This window comes from Ovis canadensis, chromosome 6 (assembly GCF_042477335.2).
Source record: "Ovis canadensis isolate MfBH-ARS-UI-01 breed Bighorn chromosome 6, ARS-UI_OviCan_v2, whole genome shotgun sequence".
NCBI lineage: Eukaryota > Metazoa > Chordata > Mammalia > Artiodactyla > Bovidae > Ovis > Ovis canadensis.
The window spans coordinates 96,230,548-96,240,256 of record NC_091250.1 but is presented as its reverse complement, the minus strand read 5'-3'; positions in this window follow the sequence as shown (position 1 = coordinate 96,240,256).

Below are 9,709 nucleotides of genomic sequence, written 5' to 3'. Positions count from 1 at the left end.
CAAAATTATTTTTAGAGTCTAAGTTTCCACAATCAAGTTAAAACATATGTTGCTGCTTTATTATTAAATGAAAAGAAATGGGGTTAAAAGTTATATTTTGGATCTTAACATCATAACAATCATTTTTATTTTAATGATTGTTTTGGTTCATGGTTCCATTTTTTAATCTACTATTATCTATAGACTTATTTTCACCAAAAAAAAAAATCACATGCACATGTACAATTACTGGGGATTTAAGGATGCCAAAAATATATAAACATCTCACTTATTAATAACTGCTTGAATTAAATTCAAAGATGAAAATATCATCTTTTACTTAGGGAAAAGAATGATATTCATTTTGAACACCTTAAATTTAACCTTTGTTTAAATGAACAATCAACAGCTACAGTTGACTGATAGCACTTTAACATTTCTAATAATACCATTTCACATAACAAATAAATCTTCTTAACCTGTCACTGTTCAAAGCCAAAACATAGTTATATAGATGCTCAGTAGTATTTGAAGTCTGTGTACAATTAAGAGTAAATTTTGTAACATGAAATGTAATTCTTCTCTCAGAGAAGTATGTTATGTTACTCAAAATCCACATTACTGATATTTGCAGATAAATACTTTTATCATTTGAGTGGCAAATATAATGTATGTGGATTTAATCTAACTAATGATTTACTTTAAGCAGTTCAGTTAGGGTATAAGAAAGGAACAGCTGGCTGTCAGAAGTGTTTACTGTGACTTTAATAGACAACAGCAGCTACAGAATGTAGAGTCTTAATGAAAGAGAGGCTCTAAGCTGCCTGTGGACAGAATTACAAATGTTTCTGGAATGTCACAGTAATTTGTTTTCTTCTAAAGGTAACCAAATAAATCAGAGATTCCATTGCCTAAAAGAGGTGAAGTCCACAAGATGTGAATGTTAACAAATTCTTCACGCTCTTTGAACTAGTGTTTTATTTATTCTTTATATTTTTCACTCTTTAAGTGCTATATTATTAGCATGGAGTAAAGGGAATAAATCCTCACATATGCTTGCAAGTTGAAGTTCAGAATTGTGGGGCTCAATCAATTTGAGTTTCATGTACCACTGTTTCCCCTGACATTTTACCATGGGGGATCCCATGCATATACCAAGTTTCCATAATAAATACAGGAGGATAGTCAGAGGGGTATGAACTGATACACAAGAGACTGTGAATATATGTAATTTGTCAATTGATATGTGGAGTTAGATTTTAGCTGGAAATGGGCTGCGTATTTCAAAAGTGAAAGTGAAGTATCTAAGATATTTAGTGTCAGAAGAAAAATGCATGTGTAATACAAATTAGAAAGCAGTGAATGGCTGCAACAGAAATATGTAATAAAATATGGTTTCCACAGAGCAGTTTTGTGAGTTTAAATTAAGTAGAATCCAAAATAGAACAGATTTTCAGATTGCTTTCTTTTTCTTTATTTCAACCGTATTCTACAGACCATGTTCAGCAAACTATGGTCCATGGACCAAGTTTGTCATATTAAAAGTTTATTGCAAATACAATTTTATTGGAACACAGTGACAGTCATTCATTTATGTATCGTCTATGGTTGATTTAGCGCTGCATCTGCAGAGTTGAGTAGTTGTTATGGAGACTATAAGGCCTATAAAATCTAAAATATGCATTATCTCATCTTTTGCAAAAATATTTTGCCAACTCCATGCTGAATGTATGAAAATCCTTGAAGGTTAAATACTAGTATAAGTTGTTTGCCTTTTTTAATGTTCAAAGTCTCCTTTCCAGTGATGCAGTCTCTAAGACAAGCTAGAAAAAGGTTTATTTTTGACTGTGTGTGTGTGAATGTGCATGCTCAGTTGTTCAGTGTGTCTGCCTCTTTGCAATCCCATGGATCATAGCCCACCAGACTCTGTCCATAAAATTTTTCAGAGGAAAATACTGAAGTGGGTTGCCATTTACTACTCCAGGGGCTCTTTCTGACCCAGTTTGCCATAGACATTTTTTATGTAATATGTAATAAACTCATTATTATATTAGTGCTTAATTAGGACAGGGACTTCCCAAGTGGTGCTAGTCATAAAGGACCTGCCTGCCAACGCAGGAGACATAAGAGATGTGAGTTTGATCCTTGGGTCCAGAAGATCCCCTGGAGGAGGGAATGGCAACCCACTCCAGTATTCTTGCCTGGGAAATCCCATGGACAGAAGAGCATAGCAGGCTATAGTCCATAAGGTGGTAAAGAGTTGGACACAATGGAAATGACTTAGCAATTAGCACAGAACTATTTAAAATATTAGAGGGCTAAAGAGTTTATGACAGAAATCAGGAATTACATGAATGTGATTGGAACTGGCTAAATGAAATAAAATAGACAAGAACTGGGAGATAAGGTAAAATTATTGTCAATAATATTCTTAGGCATTGAAACAGTTGCACTGATTTCAGCTTTAAGGGAAATCTTAGAAGCTGTGCATGTCTAGCTTTCAAAGTGAGACCATGAAAGAAAATCTGGTGGAGAGATCTGTGGAATTAGCTATTTTTGATGCAATTTCAGTGAAAGAATTGGCAGCTGACTTGATCCACAATTAACTGCTGGGGCCAGTAGTTTGAAATATCACCTGGATTCTGGACTCCAAATCTAGCTATGTCTAGCTCTGATGTGGTCCTAAGACCTTTGAAAAGTTATGTTTCTTTATTTCCAGCTTTTGAGTCTTATCCATTTTCCTGTTTTGTTTAACTCTAAGAAATATATATGAAAAAGGAAAATAGAAAATATAGTTTCCAGTTTTAACTAAGTTGACAAATACCTATTATGCTAACAGATTCTGTGAGCCAGAAATTTTGACAGGACACAGTAGGGGGATGTTTGTCTTTGTACTACTTGGCATCTTCTGTTGAGGTTTGAAAGCCAGAAGATGGAATCATCTCAAAATGTATTCATTTACAAGTCTGGTAATTGGTGATGAGAAAACCCAAAGAGCTAAGGACCAGTACAGCTGAATTTCTTTTGGAATATTTACTTTATGTGGTGTCTACATGTGATCTCATTAGCACAGAAACGTCAAAGTATTTGGACTTTTTTACATGCCCACACAGGTCCCCCAAGTCATCTCATTAGAGAGTGAGAAGTAAGGTGGAAACTCTATCCTAAGCCTCAGAATTGACTTAGCATCATTCCAATATCCTCTACTTAAATGGATACTCCAAAGTTTCTGCTGATATTCAAGGGAAGCAAATGAACACCAATAGTCAGTTACATTGTTGGAAGCACACATAGTTCATCAATCAGCTTTAGGAAATAAAATCTGCCACAGTTTTTAATTTTGTCATTCTTTTTGTGATTTCCTACAAGTCCATTTAAAAATACATTTTTACTATTTATAAATCGTTTGATACTAGCAGTCAAAATATATATCCCTCATGGGAGATCTCAAATTAATTTAAAATTTTATTATTGTTTCTTCTTTGAATCATGAGGTATTTACAAATATAAATATTGAGAATTGTCATTTCTTTACAGCATAGTTTACAGTACTTAAAATTTTTATTGCTATAGTTTAACTCAAGTGTTAATTATGAAGATGTTTCAGTCAGTTCAGTTCAGTCACTCAGTCATGTCCGACTCTTTACGACCCCATGAATGGCAGCACACCAGGCCTCCCTGTCCATCACCAACTCCCAGAGCTTGCTCAAATTAATATCCATTGAGTTGGTGATGCCATCGAACCATTTCATCCTCTGTCGTTCACTTTTCCTCCTGCTCTCAATCTTTCCCAGCATCAGGGTCCTTGACAATAAGTCAGCTATTTCCATCTGGTAGCCAAAGAATTGGAGTTTCAGCTTCAACATGAGTCTTTCCAATGAACACCCAGGACTAATCTCCTTTAGGATGGACAGGTTGGATCTCCTGGCAGCCCAAGGGACTCTGAAGTGTCTTCTCCAATATCACAGATCAAAAGCATCAATTATTTGATGCTCAGCTTTCTTTATAGTCCAACTCTCACATCAATACATGACCACTGGAAAAAACATAGCCTTGAATAGATGGACCTTTGTTGGAAAAGTAATGTCTCTGCTTTTTATATGATGTCTAGGTTGGTCATAACTTTTCTTTCAAGGAGTAAGTGTCTTTTAATTTCATGGCTGCAATCACCATCTACAGTAAGTTTGGAGCCCAGAAAAATAAAGTCAGCAACTGTTTGCAAAGTTTTCCCATCTATTTGCCATGATGTAATGGTATGGCATGAGCTTAGTTTTCTAAATGTTGAGCTTTAAGCCAAACTTTTCACTCTCCTCTTTAACTTTCATCAAGAGTCTGTTTAATTCTTCTTCACTTTCTGCCATAAGGGTGGTGTCATCTGCATGTCTGAGGTTATTGATATTTCTCCCAGCAGTCTTGATCCCAGCTTGTGCTTCTTCCAGCCCAGTGTTTTTAATGATGTTTCTCTGCATATAAGTTCACTAAGCAGGGTGACAATATACAGCCTTGACGTACTCCTTTTCCTATTTGGAACCAGTCTGTTGTTCCATGTCCAGTTCTAACTGTTGCTTCCTGACATGCATACAGATTTCTTAAGAGGCAGGTCAGGTGGTCTGGTATTCCCATCTCTGTCAGAATTATTCACAGTTTATTTTGGTCCACAAAGTCAAAGGCTTTGGTATAGTCGATAATACAGAAAACTATGTTTTAATGGAATTCTCTTGCTTTTTTGATGATTCAGTGGTTGTTGGCAATTTGATGTCTGGTTTCTCTGCTTTTTCTAAAACCAGCTTGAACATCTGGAAGTTCACAGTTCATGTATTGCTCAAGCATGGTTTAGAGAATTTAAAGGATTACTTTACTAGCATATGAGGTAAGTGCAATTGTGTCATAGTTTGAGCATTCTTTGGAATTGCCTTTCTTTGGGATTGGAATGAAAACTGTCCTTTTCCAGTCCTGTGGCCACTGCTGAGTTTTCCAAATTTGCTGACATATTGAGTGCAGCACTTTCACAGCATCAACTTCCAGGATTTAAAATAGCTCAACTGGAATTCCATCACTTCCACTAGCTTTGTTCTTAGTGATGCTTCTTAAGGCCCATTTGACTTCCCTTTCCAGGATGTCTGGCTCTATGTGAATTATCACACCATCATGATTATCTGGGTCCTGAAGACCTTTTTTGCACAGTTCTTCTGTGAATTCTTGCCACCTCTTCTTAATATCTTCTGGTTCTGCTTGGTCCATACCATTTCTGTCCTTTGCTGAGCCCAACTTTGCATAAAATGTTCTCTTGGTATCTCTAATTTTCTTGAAGAGATCTCTAATCTTTCCAGTTCTCTTGTTTTCATCTATTTCTTTGCATTGATTGCTGAGTAAGGCTTTCTTATCTCTCCCTGCTATTCTTTGGAACTCTCTATTCAAATGGGTATATCTTTCCTTTCCCCCTTTGCTTTTCATTTCCCTCTTTTCACAGCTATTTGTAAGGCCTCCCATACAGCCACTTTGCCTTTTTGCATTTCTTTTTCTTAGGGATGGTCTTGATTCCTGTCTCCTGTACAATGTCATGAACCTCCGTCCATAGTTCATCAGTCACTCTATCAGATCTAGTCCCTTAAATCTATTTCTCACTTCCACTGTATAGTCATAAGGGATTTGATTTAGGTCATACCTGAATGGTCTAGTCGTTTTCTCCACTTTCTTCAATTTCAGTCTGAATTTGGCAATAAGGAGTTCATGATCTGAGCCACAGTCAGCTCCCAGTCTTGTTTTTGCTGACTGTATAGAGCTTCTCCATCTTTGGCTGCAAAGAATATAATCAATCTGATTTTGGTGCCGACCATCTGGTGATGTCCATGTTTAGAGCCTTCTCTTGTGTTTATGACAGTGTTTGTGAGTCTTCAAATGTATAATTATGTTTCAAGTATATATTTCTTTGTTATTAGTGTATATCCAAATTTTGTTATTATCAGAACATGCTATTTAATATCAATTATTTAATTTTACAATCTTAAATGATCCAGTTTGCCTTTAAATTACAGAAATATCTTTTGCATGCTAAAAAAATGTGTATTCTTTAGTTCATTTTTTTTAATACACAGACACACTAAATAATGTTATTTAAACTTGGTGACTAGAGAAATACTTATTGGTACTTTCTATACCTTAAACCTTGATGTTTACACTTGGGAAATGTTAATGAAGAAAATAGACAACATTCCCAGCTCCCAGTGAGTTGATTTTTTTTAAATAACAGGTAAGAAATTATTAATATACTGACTAAAGTATTAAATGTAAATTGGAGATGATAAATTGCATGAGAGAAAAAAAAAGAGGTAATGGCTATCATTAACATTACATAACATTTACAGAACTATATGAACTGATTAACCTTGGCCTCATTGAAATGTAATTTTTGTACACAGACATCATAGATGGGAGGGAGGGATCAAAACAGATACTGTTCCCTGTCATAGGAAACAGTCAGTACAATTCCCCTCATTTAGGAATATCCCTAGTAGTTTTTTAAAATAGCAAATATGACCTTATGGCTTGAATGAGGTAATCAAGCCTGAGAGAGAGTTGTAGCAGATGAAGTCAGAGAAGAGAAATAGAATTAAATCATGGAGTAAAGTTTGAGCTTTTACTCATATCAAATAGTGAGTTATAACATATTCACCATTCTCTGCCTTCTGTTTTAGTGGGATTATCTGCTCTTAGAATAGACTTGATGGAAAAAAAGGCAACCATAAGGAAAGTGCAGAAAATCCAGGCAGAAATTATGGTAACTAGAACTAGGGTCCTAGAAGTGGAGATTGAGACAAGAAGCCAAGTTCTGAATATATTTTGAAGACAGATTTAATACAATAGTCTAGTATATAGAACTGGGTATTAGAGAAAAAGAAAGAGTAATAAAGGAAGAGGTTTTTTGTTTGTTTGTTTGTTTTTTTAATTTGGCCAACTGGAATAATGACACTGTAATGAACTAAATATGGATGATTGCAGATATAGAGTGTTTTGGAAAATTTCAGTGACTCAGCATTTGGATATTATAAATTCTGGATGAAATTCAACATCTAAATGGAATTACTGAGTAGTAAAATTCTGGAATTTAGAAGAGTGATATGGTCAAAAGACATACAACTGTGAGTTGAAAATACATACCTAGTATTTTATAGCAAGAGACAAAATGAATGCACCAAAATAATGTTTATAAACAGAAGAGAATAAAATCTCTTGATTCTGGCACACTCCTGTGATGGTCAAAAACACAAGATCATTCAGCAAAGAAAATTGTGATGGGATTGGTAAAATATTTTAAAAAACAAAGAAAGAGCCCATGTATTTATTAAAAATCAAGTTAAAAAAATGTATCAGCCAAGAGTGTTAACGTTAAATGCTGCTTACAGATAAAAATTGACAAGATCTAAACAAATATTCTGTTTTCTTTGTTTGGCAATCCATATATGACATCTGGTTACAGAAATATCTACTTTGTTGTTTCTTTATAACCAATTTATAAGATTTCTACATTGAAAATATTCAAACATTTATTAAAGCTGAAAAAAAATAAATGAGCACATTTACTAATTTAGTTAGGACCATTTATACATTAATGGCCATTTTAAAAACTTTGTATAAATGGAAACATGCAATATTTGCTCTATGAAAAAAGTTTATCTCAGTAGCATAAGGTTTTGAGAGTCATTCAGTTTGCTATGGGTGTTTCATGTAAGCACACCTCCCACCTCAATAGTTGGATAACAAATTAATTTTCAATTTTGGCTATTAAAATAAAGCTTCTAAGAATATTCTCATATGAATCTATTGTGAAATACATTTTACATTTTCTTGGATAACTACCTGAAAGTGGTATTGCTCATTCACAGAGTGAGTTTTAAAAGAAATGACCCACTGTAGTCTTACTTCACATTTCCTGCAAATTTGGAAAACTCAGCAGTGGACGCAGGATTGGAAAAGGTCAGTTTTCATTCCAATCCCAAAGAAAGGTAATGCCAAAGAATGCTCAAACTACTGCACAATTGCACTCATCTCACACACTAGTATAGTAATGCACAAAATTCTCCAAGCCAGGCTTCAGCAATACATGAACTGTGAACTTCCAGATATTCAACCTGGTTTTAGAAAAGGCAGAGGAATCAGAGATCAAGTTGCCAACATCTGCTGGATCATGGAAAAAGCAAGAGAGTTCCAGAAAAAACATCTATTTCTGCTTTATTGACTATGCCAAAGACTTTGACTGTGTGGATCACAATAAACTGTGGAAAATTTTGAAAGAGATGGGAATACCAGACCACCTGACCTGCCTCTCTAGAAACCTACATGCAGGTCAGGAAGCAATGGTCAGAACTGGGCATGGAACAACAGACTGGTTCCAAATAGGAAAAGGAGTACTTCAAGGCTGTATATTGTCACCCTGCTTAGTGAACTTATATGCAGAGTACATCGTGAGAAATGCTGGACTGGAAGAAAAACAAGCTGGAATCAAGATTGCTGGGAGAAATATCAATAACCTCAGATATGCAGATGACACTACCCTTACAGAAGAAAGTGAAGAGGAACTAAAGATCCTCTTGATGAAAGTGAAGAAGAAAGTGAAAAAGTTGGCTTAAAACTCAACATTCAGAAAACGAAGATCATGGCAACTGGTCCCATCACTTCATGGCAAATAGATGAGGACACAGTGGAAACAGTGGCAGACTTTATTTTGGGGGGCTCCAGAATCACTGCAGATGGTGACTGCAGCCATGAAATTGAAAGACGCTTACTCCTTGGATGGAAAGTTATGACCAACCGAGGTAGCATATTCAAAAGAAGAGACATTGCTTTGCCAACAAAAGTCTGTCTATTCAAGACTGTGGTTTTTCCAGTGATCATGTATGCATGTGAGAGTTGAACTGTGAAGAATGTTGAGCGCCAAAGAATTGATGCTTTTGAACTGTGGTGTTGGAGAAGACTCTTGAGAGTCCCTTGGGCTGCAAGGAGATTCAACCAGTCCATTCTAAAGGAGATCAGTCCTGGGTGTTCATTGGAAGGACTGATGCTATAGCTGAAACTACAATACTTTGGCCACCTTATGGGAAGAGTTGACTCATTGGAAAAGACCCTGACCCTGGGAGGGATTGGGGGAAGGAGGAGAAAGGGATGACAGAGGATGAGACAGCTGAATGGCATCTCTGCCTCGATGGACGTGAGTTTGAGTAAACTCCAGGAGTTGGTGATGAACAGGGAAGCCTGGCGTGCTGCGATTCATGGGGTCACAAAGAGTTGGACACGATTGACCGGCTTAACTAACTTAATCATGTTGAGTAATTTTGCATGTGCTTATTGGGCATTTCTATCTGTTGATAAAATTTCTGTTAAAATACTGCCTATTATTTAACTGGATTTTTTCTTTTACTATTTTCTTTTGCTATTATTGATTTTGAGATTCCCTGGTGGCTCAGACTATAAAGAATTTCCTTGCAACCTGGGAGAACTAGATTTGATCCCTGGATCAGGAAGATCCCTTGAAAGACAGTATGGCTACCCACTCCAGTATTCTTGCCTGGAGAATTATAAGGACAGAAGAGCCTGGCAGACTACAGTCCATGGGATCACAAACAGTCAGACATGACTGACTGACTAACACTACTACTAATGTTATTGATTTTAAATATCCCAAATATATATTGTAAATAACTATGTACTGTAAATTTTCATCAAATCCATTCTC